The following is a 14,713-nucleotide window of genomic DNA, read 5'->3' as shown; positions in this document are numbered from 1 at the left end:
CAGAACATGGTATTCAAATTGAATAGAACAAACATTCTTCTAAGTAGTTCAGGGAACCTTCTATAAAATGGATTATATGTTAGGATATGAAGCACGTTTTCATTAATTCAGGAAAAATGGCATGAGTCCCTGTATTTTACCTGACCACATTGCAATAAAGCTCGATATCCACAACAAAAGAAGCCAATCATGGTGGCACACATTTGTAATCCCAGCACTCAAGAGGCAGAGGTAGGAGGATTGCCATGAGTTCAAGGCCACCCTGAGACTGCATAATGAATTCCAGATCAGCCTGAGCTACAGTGAGACTCTACCTCAGGGAAAAAAAAAAAAAAAAAAAAAAGAAAGAAAGAAAGAAACAACAGAAAATATAAAAATTCTACAGATTGCACAATGCACTATTTAATATGAATGTGTCATTAATAAAATCAAGAAAGAAATTAAGAAATTTCTACATCTGAAGGAATATGAAAAAACTACTTACCAAAGCTTATGGGATGCAATGAAGGGCACCTTAATAGGGAACTTCATATCTCCAAATGCCTACATTGCAAAAGCATAGAGATCTCAAAAAAAAAAAAAAAAAAAAGAAAGAAAGAAAGAAAGAAAGAAAGAAAGAAAGAAAGAAAGAAAGAAAGTAAAAACATGCTAAATCCTAAAATATCAGAAAGAAATCATCAAGATCAGGGCACAAAGACTATTTTTTTTTAAAGAATGATAAATCAAAGACCTGGTTCATCAAAATAATAGAGAAGATTAATAAAACCCTGTCCAAATTGATTAAGAAGATAGAAGATTCTACTACAATACAAATTCTACTACAATAGTAGTTACAACAAATAACAATGAAGTTGGGAGAAACATTGGGATGTATTTCAAAATCTTATATTTGACAAAATTGGAAAATCTGTAAGAAAGGGATGAATTTCTTGACTCATTATGTCTTATGAGCTACCAAATCTTGTCCTAGAAGATATAAAGCATCTGAATAGATTTGAATATATGTATTGAGATTGTGGGAGTAATTAAAAGCATCCCAACTCATAAAGTCCAGGTTCAAATCAATTCATTGCCAAATTAGAAAATAAAATAAAAAATGCTTGAAGAACATGCTTCTCAAGTAATTTTACAAAACTGAAAAGAATGGAATGCTTCTTGAATCCTTCTATGAGACAACATTGCACTAAAACCAATACCAGACACAGACACACACACAAAAAAATGTAGGCCAATATATTCCTAATGAACTTAAACACAATAGTTGTCAATAAAACTCTTGCAAAGCAAATCCAAGCACATATTAAAGGTATCATCCTCTTTGAACAAGTACATTTCAACCCAGAGAGTCAGGGATGGTTCAACATAGGGATATTAATATTTGCAATAAATCATATAAATAGACTGAGAGACGGAAATCATATGAGCATGTCAAAAGAAGCATAAAATGTCTTGAGAATGAAGATACAACATTTCTTCATGGTTAAAACACTTGTGAGATTAGGGATGGAGAACTGCAAGATAGTAAGGGCTGTATATATCAGACCTAAGGCCCGTATGATACAAAATGGGGGAGGGGGGGGTGAAGCATTTCCCCTAAGATATTAAACAAAATAGAGGATTCCACAATCTCCAGTGTTATTTAACATAGTATTTGAAATCTTGGTTCAATCAATACAAAAAGAAAGAATTAGGGATACAAATTAAAAAGAAAGAAACCAAACTAGTCCAAATGACATGAATCGGTATGTAAATGACTTAAAAGACTACATTCAAAAACTCCTAGAGTTGATAAACTCTTTCAGTAACATGGCATTATATAAATTTAGCACACAAAAGTCACTAGCCTTAAATATAGCAATGGAAAACATATAGAAAATGAAATTAATGAAGAGGCCTGCTTTTATAATACCCACAAACATAAATAAATGCCCTAAGACATCCTTAACCAAGAAAGGAAAAGATCTTTTCAGTGAAAATATTAGAGCATTAAAGAAAGAAATTGTGGTCTGGAGAGATGGCTTAGCGGTTAAGCACTTGCCTGTGAAGCCTAAGGACCCCGGTTCGAGGCTCGATTCCCCAGGACCCATGATAGCCACATGCACAAGGGGGTGCACACATCTGGAGTTCGTTTGCAGTGGCTGGAAGCCCTGGCATGCCCATTCTCTCGCTTTCCCTCTCTCTATTTCTCTGCCTCTTTCTCTGTCTTTGTCTGCCACTCTCAAATAAATAAAAATAAACAAAAATAAATAAATAATTCTTTAAAAAAAAGAAATTTTGAATGACACAATGAAACCAAAAGATCTCCCATGCTCATGAAAATGGTCATGTGAATGACCATCCTACCAACAGCTATATACTTATTCAATGAAATATCAATCAACATTCCACAATAATTCTTTACAGAAATAGAAAAAAAATTCTTAAAATTAATATGGATGCACACAAGACCCTGAATATCCCAAAATATCCTTAGCAAAATCAATATTATTGGTGGTTGTCAGCATACCTGTTTCAAAATATACTACAAAGCTATAGTAATAAAGCTAGAATGGTCCTGGCATTAAAACCATAAATTAGTGAAGTAGAAGAAAAGATCCAGGTATAAACTCTAGTAGCCACAGACACCTGGTCTTTGAAAAAGAGGCCAAAAACTCACAGTGTATGAAATACATTATTTTCAACAAACAATTGTACTGAAGAAATGTGACGAATACCCACATGTGAAATAATTAACCTAGATCCTCTTCTCTCACAGTGCATAACAATCAATTCAAAATGGATCAAGGACCTAAAAATATAAGACCAAAAACTCTAAGAAAACTAGAAAAAAAGTGGAGAGAACACTTTAAAGTATAGGTTTAGGCAAAGAGTTTCTTAATACTCCAGTAGATCTGATAATTAAAAAAAAAAAAATAGACTGTTGGGATCTCATTAAACTAACAATGCTATTGTTCAGCTAAGCAAGCCATAAGCAGAGTCAATAGACAACCTACATAATGGGAGAATAGATTCATTACCTATACATCCCACAGAGGTCTCAGGCTATAAAAGTCAATCAACCCACTGTAAAAGTGGTGCATGAAACCAAATAGGAATTTCACAAATGAAGAAATACAAATGACCAATAAATATCTTAATCTTAAAAAGATGCTCAATACTATTTGACATCAGATAAATGCAAATTGAAACTACTTTGAGGTCCCATCTCACTCAGAATGTCTGTCAACAAAAAAATCAAATGACGACAAATGCTGACAATAGTTTGGGGATATATGAAATGTCATCCAGTGTTGTTGGGACATGTTGCAAACTTGTATAGCCAATATGAAAAATTGTGTGGAGACTCCTCAAAAATCTAAAAATAGGCTTGCTATTTCATCCAGACACTTGCTCAGCCATATTTGTTGTTGTTCTATTCACAATAGTTAGGAAATTGAATCAGCCCAAAGGCCCATGACCTGATAAATGGATAATAAAGATAGTAAAGATGTAGCACATATACACAATGTGTTATGGAATCCAGAGGAGAGTTAGTCCCCAGACAATTAGCTTGTCTAGCACCAGAAGGTGCGACATGAACGAATGGGGAGAAATGACCAACCTCTGTCCAAGTAACTCATGGTCTAAGCTACTCAGCAGCAAAGAACCTGATGTGATGCTCACACAAGTACAATAGTGGCATACAACCATTGTGGGTAACCAACTGCTCTTGATCTGCTTAGTGGAACAGAACCCATAGCTGGGGCTGTGAAACAAGTCAAGACCATATCCAAAAACCAAGCCTGCTCCCCATTATCAAGCTTCCACCAATCATGGGCTACAAGAGAACCTCCTCCAGGGAGATGGGATGGTGGCAGATACTCAAGAGACTCAAAATTCATGAGAACAGAAATTCAGAGGTCATTGAGAGCACAACACTAAAGGACACTTATACTCTCCCTTCAGCATAGGATACAATGCTGAATAGGGGCAGAAAGAATGTAAGAGCTATAGGGTTGAAAGTGAACTCTGAGGCATTGGCCCATGACATAGACCCAACTGTGGATAGGCCCTTAGTGGGATGGTGGCAAGGACAGGAAACATGAGAATATAAACCAATTGAAATATGACCAATTTGCAGTATTCTCATATAATAAAGCTGTCATTGAAAAGTTGATGGCAGTAAAGTTCAAGTAGAATGTACATTACCAAAGTCTAGAGAGAATCTTGGTAGAGTTTGTGGAAAAGTTACATTTAAGTAAAAATGGTTGTCTCTATTGAATAATATAACATACAGTATATTTCACAAACTACATAAAATTGGTTTTAAAGATTTTGTAATAAAAATGATAAATGCCTTAGGAGATAAACAGGTTTAAACTTATTTAATTGGCATGTAAGGTGTGTGTGTGTGTGTGTGTGTGTGTGTGTGTGTGTACGCACATGTGTGTGTATGTGACAAAACATTGCCTGTCACTCATTCCATTAATATATCTACATTTAAAAAATATTTTACTTATTTGAAAGAGAGAGAGAAGAGAGAGAGAGAGAGAGAGAGAGAGAGAGAGAGAGAGAGAGGCAGATAGACATATGGGTAGACTAGGCCCTCTAAGCATTTGCAAATACATTCCAGACACATGTGCAACCTTGTGCATCTGGCTTTTCATGGGTACTGAGGAATCAAACCTGGGTCCTAAGACCATCTCTATAGCCTCTACAATTTGTTTTTAAATATCAGTTAAATAATAGAAATTAGAAAACTGTAAATTAAAAGGTGAAATAATGTAGATAGTTTTAAAATTAAAATGTACTTATGTACTCACATATGTTTGTCAAGTAGGATCAAAATGAGCTAAAATGATAAGATATTTAATATAAAGCAGTATATAGTATGCACTGCTTACACTGATTAATGGGATTTTATATTTGAAAAATATTATTTTCAGTATATTGAGAAGTAATAGACAACAAAAAATGGTTTTGGGGGCTGGCGTAATGCCTTAGCAATTAAGGTGCTTGCCTGAGAAGCCACAGGACCTAGGTTAAATTCCCCAGTATTCATATAAGCCAGATGTACAAGGTGATACATTCGTCTGGAGGTTGTTTGCAGTGGCTGGAAGCCCTGGCACACTCACTCTTTATCTGCCTCTCTCTCTCTCTTAAATAAATAAAAAGATGTTTTTAATGTTTTATTTTTAATCATTATTTAGTTGACAGTGGAGGGAGAAATGAGAGAAAAGGCATGCCAGGGCCTCCAACCACTGCAAACAAACTCCAGACATGAGTGCCCCCTTGTGTACCTGGCTAACGTGGGTCCTGTGGAATCTCACCTGGGTCCTTTGGCTTTGTAGGCAAACATGATAACTGCTAAGTTGTCCCCCCAGCCCCAAAGATGGTTTGAAATTATCAATAAGAAGAGATTTGTTGTCATATAAAATATACACAGTTGAATTTTCTCACCTGTGCCTCCCCCCCCCCCCCCCGCTCCTACTGATACCATAATAACCAAACACAGAAAAGGCATAAAAAAAATTCAAAGTCAATTAAAACACCAAACCAGATGTACCAACACAATACAGGAGGGATCAAATCAAACCTCACAGTCATTACCCAAAATATTAATGGCCTTAATTCACCCATCAAGAGACACAAGCTAACAGGATGGATCAGAAAATTAGACCCCTCAATCTGTTGTCTTCAAGAGACCCACCTCACCACTAAAGATAGATACCTACTCAGGGTTAAAGGGTGGAAAACAATATTCCAAGCAAATAGGAATAAGAAACAAGCAGGTGTACCTATATTAATACTGGATAAAATAGACTCCAAACCAAAAGTAATCAAAAAAGACACAGAAGGCCACTTTATACTTATCAACAGAACAATCCACCAAGAGGATATCACAATCATAAATCTTTATGCACCAAACATATAGGTTCCACAGTTCATAAAACAAAACCCACTTGACAATAAAACAGAAATAACCACAATATTTGGGGACTTCAATACACCATTATTAGTAATAGACATATCATCCAAACAGAAACTCAACACAGAAATAAGAGAGTTCAACATAACCATAGATCACTTAGACCTAACAGACATCTATAGAACATCCCATCCTAAATCCACAGACTACACATTCTTCTCAGCAGCCCATGGAATATTGTCTAAAATAGATCATATACTGGATAACAAAGCCTGCCTCCATATGTTTAGGAAGATTGACATATTTCTCTGCATTATATCAGATCACAATGCTGTATTGCTAGAAATTAACAACAAAAGACCCACCAAGAATCTCATCAGCTCCTGAACAGCACACTTTTAAACAATAAATGGATAGTGGATGAAATAAAAAATGAAATTTCTCGAAATGAATGACGATGAGAACATAACATACCAAAACTTATAGGACGTACTGAAGGTGGACCTCAGGGAAAATTCATAGCACGAAATGCCTTCGTAACAAAGACAGAAAGATCCCAAATCAATAACCTAACAATCCACCTAAAGGCACTGCAAAGGCAAGAAGAATCCAACACAGAAATCTGCAGAGAGAAAGAAAGAAGTAAGAGCAGAAATTAATAAATTTTAAACTAAGAAAACAATTAAGACAATTGATAAAACAAGGAGCTAGTTCTTTGAAAAAATAAACAAGATTGACAAAACTCTGGCCAATTTGATCAAGCAAAAAACGAGAGATGCTTCAAATTAACAAAATTCAAAATGAAAAAGGAGAGATTACAACAGACATAAGTGAAATTGAGAGAATCATCAGGACTTATTTCAAAAACCTCTACTCCGCAAAACTGGATAATATGGAGGAAACGGATAAATTCCTGGGCACATACTATCTACCTAAGCTAAACGCAGAGCAGATTAATCTCCTAAACAAACCTATCACACTCATCAGGATTTAAAAAGTAATAAACAGCCTTCCCAGAAAGAAGAGTTCAGGACTAGATGGCTTCTCAGCTGAATTCTATCAAATCTTTATGGAAGAACTCAAACCAATCTTTCTCAAACGGTTCCACACAACTGGAGAATAGGAAAAGCTCCCCAACTATGAAGCTTATATCACCCTAATTACAAAACCAGGCAGAGATGCCACAAGAAAAGAAAACTACTGGCCCATTTCCCTGGTGAACTTAGACACAAAGATCCTGAACAAAATCTTAACAAACCAAATCCAACCACACATCAAGAGCATTATCCACCTTGATCAACTGGGATTCATCCTAGGAATGCAGGGGAGGTTCAACATACAGAAATCTGTCAATATAATACACCACATAAACAAGGTTAAACACACAAACCACATGTTCATTTCAGTAGATGCAGAAAAGGCCTTTGACAAAATACATTTACTTCATGATCAAAACATTGGAGATAATTGGCATGGTTGGCTCATATCTTAACATAATAAAGGCAATATACAAAGCTACTAAGGCCCAAATAATGCTTAATGGAGAAAGACTGGAGGAATTCCCATTGAGATCAGGAATAAGTCAGAGGTTTTCACTCTCACCTCTGCTCTTCAATATAGTACTGGAAGTCCTAGCTCAAGCAATAAGACAGGAGAAAGAAATAAAAGGGATACAATTTGGAAAGGAAGAAGTTAAGTTAGTTCTATTCACTGATGACCTGATTCTATATGTAAGAGACCAAAGAGACTCCATCCCAAAACTCTTGAAGGTGATTAACTCCTATAGCAAAGTAGCAGGATACAAAATCAATGCACAAAATCTGTAGCCTTTCTATATGCAAATGACACAAAGATACAGAGAAAGAAATAATGGACATGGTCCCATTTTTAGTAGCAACAAATAAAATAAAATACCTTGGAATAACATTAACCAAGGAAGTGAAAGAGGTATACAATGAAAACCTAAAAACACTCAAAAAAGAAACTGAGGAGTACTTTTCAGAAAATGGTAGACCTACCATGCTCCTGGATAGGCAGAACTAATATTGTGAAGATGGCAATCCTACCAAAGACAATATACAGATTTAATACAATTCCAATTAAAATCCCAACATTGTTCTTCACAGAGATTAAAAAAGAATGATCTCAAAGTTCATGTAGAAAGGCAGAAGACCTCAGATATCCTAGCATATCCTCAATAAAAGAAATACCTCTGGAGGCATCACCATACCTGATCTAAAGCTATATTACAAAGCCATAGTAATAAAATCAGCATGGCACTTGCATAAAAACAGGAGTATAGACCAATGAAATAGAACTGAGGACCCAGACTTTGGGTCAAGCAACTACAGCTACTTGATATTTGACAAAGGCCCTAATGATATAGGCTGGAAAAAAAGGCAGCACCTTCAACAAATGGTGCTGGACAAACTGGATAACCATATGCAGGAAATTGAAACTTGATCCACACATCTAGTCAGGTATAACACTCAAGTCCAGATGGATCAAATACCACAATATAAGACCAGAAACTCAGCTACTACTAGAAGAAAATATAGGAGGAACTTTCCATTATATAGGAATGGGAAAAGACTTCCTGAACAAAACTCCAGTAGCACTGGATCTTAAACAGTCACTCAACCAAGGGAATCACATGAGGCTGAAGAGTTTCTTCACAGAGAAGCATACAATAAGAAAAGCCAATAGATTACCCACAGAATGTGAGAAAATATTTGCTGACAGAGGCCTAATCTCAAGAATCTATAAAGAACTCAAAAGCCTCAACAATAAAATGTCAAACAACCCACTCACAAAATGGGGCAAAGAGTTTGACAGGCAGTTCACAGATGAAGACATACAAATGGCAAATACAAACTTAAGAAAATGTCCATCATCCCTAACCATCAGGCAGGGAAATGCAAATTAAAACAACTATGAGATTACACCTTACCCCAGTAAGAGTTGCAAACATCAAAAAATCAAATGAAAATAAATTCTGGAAAAAATGTGGAGAAATAGGAACCCTCATCCACTGCTGGTAGAAATATAAGATGGTTCATCCACTTTGTAAAGCAATATGAAGACTCCTAAAAAAGCTGACTATAGAGTTACCAACAGACCCAGTTATTCCCTTACTGGGCAAATACCCTAAAACCTTCAAGCCTCAGTCCAGAGAGATTTGCTCAATCATGTTTATAGAAGCTTAATTCATAATAGCTAAGAGTTGGAATCAACCCAGATGTCCATCACTATAAGAATGGATAACTAAGATGTGGTATATCTACACAATGGAATTCTACACAGCACAAAAAAAATAATGACACAATGAAATTTGAAGAAAAATGGTGGAACCAGGAACAGATCATTCTCAGTGAACTTACGCAATCACAGAAAGATAATTGCTGCATAGTCATACTCATCTAAAGCACCTAACCTGAACATACCCAAGATGATGACATACCCAGCAAGAAGCTTGAAGACTAGACAATAGGGTGGGTGGGTAGGAAGGGGAGGACAAGAGAGGGGGTGGGAGACACAAATCTAGACCCAAACAGCAATGGTACCATAAAATTCTACATCCTAAAAGGCAGACCAAATGGTTGAACCTTCACCAGGCCCTTAGAGAGAACACCTGAGTCAAAAGGCAATGGAGAGGATACAATGACAACTGATCTTAATCTTCTACAGACTCCCTCTCTCTCTCTCTCTCTCTCTCTCTCTCTCCTCTTCTCTTTAACACTTTTATATTAGTTATCTTTTTCTTCCTTCTCTTATTGGGCACTGACGTGTAACTCCAAGTACCAGCAGGTGGCTATCATCTACAATGAGCTTTTGATCAGAGAAGCCTACAAGGTTTTCCTAAAATAATGACAGATTTCTCTCAGAGTACTTGATAACCCCCCCCCCCAAATGTTAGTGGTAAGACCCTACTGCTGAAAACACCATATGTGGTTGACACATAACATGGAGTGACATGACTGGAATCTGGAAGAGAGTCAGTACCCAGACAGCATATCTAGTGCCAGAAGGTGCTACATGGGCGACTGGGGGAAAATGACCAATATCTGTCCAAGCAACTCATGGTCTCACCTACTTAACAGCAAATAGCCTGTTGTGATGCTCACACAAGTGTAATAGTCATGCACAGCCATGGTGGGAAACCAACTGCTCCTGATTTGGCTAACTGATAAGCTCAGTGGAATGGGACCCATAGCTGGATCTGGGAAACTTGTAAGAACCATATACAAACATGAGCCTGCTCTCCATTATCAAGCCACCAGCAATGGTAGGCTACAAGAGGGCCTATACCTATTAAAAAAATAAGGGTTATCCCACTTATCTGGTGTTAACTTTACTCTCCATTGGAGAATATGCTTCTTTTTTCAAATAGATGGAGATCCTGAGGATAGAACCACCCCATCATAGCTCAAAAGGGACCCAGCTGCAACTAAGTATAGTTGGTGAAACAAGCAAAGGCACTGTTTTCTTGTAAACCGGGTACCAGCACAAAGGGTGAAGGAGATCAACTCAGAGAACAATCAACTCCTACCAAATCAGATATCCAGAGACACAGAGGCTCTGAACACCTCATGACTGAAGCAGACCCAAAATGAATCCAAAATGGCTCAGGGAAATTTCACAGAAGAGGGAGCAGAAAGAATGTCAGAACCACACATTGGGTTATGATAAGCAGAGACATTTCCTCCTACCCATAACTGCGGGTTATGCATGACCCATATACCTCAACAAGGAGGGTGTATGGGGAGGGGGTAGGACATAGACGAGCCTAACAATGGTACCAACTTGACTGTATTCACTGAGTACAAAATAATTAATAAAAAAGAAAAAAGTTGTTATTTTCATGGAATTACACATCATGAGAAAGATATGTGTGCTCCTTCTTGACACAGCTCCAATGGAATTCTTATGTTTCAATATTATAAGATTTCATAAAAGGTTATGCTTTAAAATAATATTTTGCTTAGAAGTACTATAAAAACCAATACTGGCCACTTTTACTAACCTGAAATTATGATCTCTGTTATATGACCACGAATATCATCTATACTCTCTTACTGAGTGGAAAGCCGTAATATAAATACAAGCTACATTTCTGCAACTGCTTTTATGCTCCTTTCTTTTTTGATTTCTTTCTATTTTTTTCTGTCACAAATATCCTCAACATTCTTATTTTGTGAATATTACCAGATTTGAAATAGATTTTCATATGCCATTTTTCATTTCCATAATTTCTCAGTCATATATTGTCTACAAAAGAACTGATGTCATATGCATATTTCTATTATTTCACTCTTTAAACCCTTTTTATAATTCTCAACTTCTTTGGATAGTTATTTTATATCTGATCATTACATATGTTTAAGTTAGCAAAAAAATAATAGAAATTGCAGAAATAATATAAAAGCTGAATAAATATAACTATTCAGAATCTTTAGAATACTATTATGAGTTTATTAAATAGATTAGTAACAGAATTTCATTTGTTTCCTAACTTCATTCTCTTAAGCAATATTACTTTTGCTAAAGCTGAGTGGTATTTCTAAGAGAATACTGTATTTACTTTAATGTCTTCTAAAATAATTATGTAAAACCACTTTCATATGCATATGAGATTAGTGAGTTTTATTAAATCATTTTCTGTACAATAAGTTTTGACAAGTATCTTTAATTTTAAAATTAATATGGATATTCAAAGCAGTTAGTTTTTGTATAATACAAGTTATAATTATTTAAATCAGTTGACATTGATTTGAAATTTTATAAGTATGTATTTTTCTTAGTAACTAATAAAATATAATAGTTCATTCTACATTAAAATCCATTCATTCCATATGTTAACTTAACTGCATTGATTTACTAAACCATTAATTATCTACATTGGTCTACATTGGTCATTAGGAGATCTGAACTTCAAACCTTAAGTCGTATACAGTAAGAACATTTATACAATATCTATAGATAATTTGTTTCTAATCCAAGTTAATCTTTCTCTGAAAGTTTTGGATTTAACTTTATAGTAAATATGCTAAGGCAAGCATAGATGCTATTTACTACTACAGTCAAAGTTGACATTATCTCCCTAGAAACTAGTATACTCATCCATGCCAGAGTAAAATATAAAAGCAGTGTATCCATCCATTGATATATTTGCTTCACTCAACTTAACTCATTATGAATTATAACCAACTCTACTTTTTACATTCATCTACTATCCATTCTGATTTGTGCTACCAACATAGCACTTATATTTTCAACATCTCATATACCTAGATAATTGTAATAGTCTGCTGATATTATTATATCAAATTATATCAATTTTTTCCTTGCCAATATTCACAGTGCCTCAACATATCCATATTTCTTTCTTATAGCCTCAAAGATTTTGAATCTCTATATCCATGTAGTGTTCATATTTTTTTTCTATGATTGACAAAGCTGTTAACACCTTTCCACAGAATGTTTTCCAATTCTAGCTATTCATGCACAGTTTCAGTTAACCTGCCCATGGCATTTCCTTTTTTCCATTTTCAGCTCGGAAAGACCTTACTCCTATACTACAACAAACACACATAACTCCATTCCTGTGTGAATATTTCCCTAGCTGACTTCATGTCTAGAATCATTTCAAGTTTGTTAAGTCTATTAGTGTTACTATTGTTTGTGATTCAACATTTGTTTTGCAAATATTGTTATTATTTTGCTTACAGCAACATTGTGGTTTTTCTAAGCCAGAGATCAAATCTTCCCCATAGCTGTGGCTTTTACTTCAAAGTATATTTGGCTTCCATGCATATTTACCATTGTCTGGAATGATCTATGGAGCAGGGGGAGGAGATAGGGTGTGTGGAACAGTGTTCTTTATAGTGTGGCATATTTTATGTTTCTGCCAGAGCACTCTTGTCTTTTGCAGTAATTCACATCACTCATGCATTGTTATGATGGAGGTCCTCACAGAAGAAATATTATTCCATTTCTGGCCGCTCTCTCTACCACTTATGTTTCATTATTTCTCTTGGGCCTCAGTGTCCTTCAGGGTTTGTTTGGTTTTTTTTTAGTCCTCTTTATTCTGTAGTATCTGTGGTGAAGGGAATGATGCCAAGTAATCAACTTCATTTCTTTTGGAAACAAAATATTCCACTTACAACTTGATGGTTTATTTTATAGACAAAAGCATCTCTCCATGTTTTGTGTTAAACCTTTGAAATATCTGAGCTCTGTGTGGTATGATGAGATGCCAAACTCTATAATGCAAAAGAGGAAAAGGATCAAAATTATTTTCACCTAAGAATTTGCTATTAGTTCAAGTAGTACTCAACTAATGAAATGAATATGCCCTAAAGCTGAAATTTTATCTTCGGTGGCTGCAATCCCTGATACAAACCCACACCCCTTTGTTTTTGTTTTTCAGAGTCTTGTGTCCTAGAAATGATGATTCCTTCTATTACATTTTCTTTTTTTCTTTTATAATAAGATACAGTTCTGTATAGACCATATTGGATTTTCCTTCTTTCAGAATCCTCATCATTTAATGTGATGCCATTCTAACTTGCACCTCGCACCAATTGTGTTCTGCTATACAGGTTTGTTGTACCAGATAATTTTTTGATGGTTATTAATAGAGAGAAAAATGTATGGGGACTAAATGGTTTAAAATGATATAAAACAAAAAAAATAATGTGCCACTGTTCAAGGGTGAAATAATATAATGAACAATATCCCAACTTGAGGAAGGCATTACCACACTTAAGAAAAAGGGGAGATTTTTCTGATTGTTTTTGTAAATTAAGTTTAGGTAAAGTACACCCAAGCTTTTACTATGCCCACTTTAGTAAAAACATAGTGGGAGTCCACAAAGTCTGGGTGCATGTTGCAGCTTTACCATTTCCTATGTATCTATGGACAGATGATATAACTTTTCTTTGTCACTAATTCTTTATATGGGAAATAATATCAGATAAGTAGAAATAAAATACATGCATTAAAACATAATGCAAAATCAATAAAGTTTCAGAAAAATTTTCAATGGCATGGTGAATGAATACATAAAATTACTGAATACAGTGATAGAATGTAGAAGTGCTGAGTAACTACTCACAATTACCAAGCCGCAATCCTAACAGATAAACAAATACATATGAAATCTCAATATACCCCTCAAATTATCACATATTTTATAAATATTATTTTATATAGAGACAGATTTATACCTACCAGAACAGAGTCTTTGTTAAGGTTTTCCTTTATCTGCCATATATTTTGTGTCCCTGGGCAAATGTTGTAAGTCTAAACTGTATCAAACATTTTAAGAGTTTATTGAATCCAAAATGTGCCACACGTGTTTCAAACACAGCACTCACAGGAACTAGGTTTGAATCCTCAGAAATAATAAACTGTTGAAATAATAAAAATGCTACTGATTGTCAGTGTAGAAAGTGATCAATGCATGGAATTTTCCTCTGAAGAAAGTGGTCTGACATCATAAAAACATCCTATGGTTAATGAAGGTGCAGTACATTGTCCAGCAAGACATGGGATCAATCACCTACAACTCCACATACAAAGAACAGAGCTTATCTAGCAAGCCTAGATACAGCAAAATGAAAATATTCAAAAATATTTCGTTGAAGTATTTTTTTGTTGTTTTTTTGAGGTAGGGTCTCACTTTAGCTCAGGCTGACCTGGAATTCTCTATGTAGTCTCAGGGTGACCTATTTCTGCCTCCTGAGTGCTGGGATTAAAGGCGTGCACCACCATTCCTGGCTAGGTGAATGTTTTGTTTTGTTT

The sequence above is a fragment of the Jaculus jaculus genome, chromosome 13 (genome assembly GCF_020740685.1).
Source record: "Jaculus jaculus isolate mJacJac1 chromosome 13, mJacJac1.mat.Y.cur, whole genome shotgun sequence".
NCBI classification, from domain to species: domain Eukaryota; kingdom Metazoa; phylum Chordata; class Mammalia; order Rodentia; family Dipodidae; genus Jaculus; species Jaculus jaculus.
Note: the sequence above shows the minus strand (reverse complement) of the source record.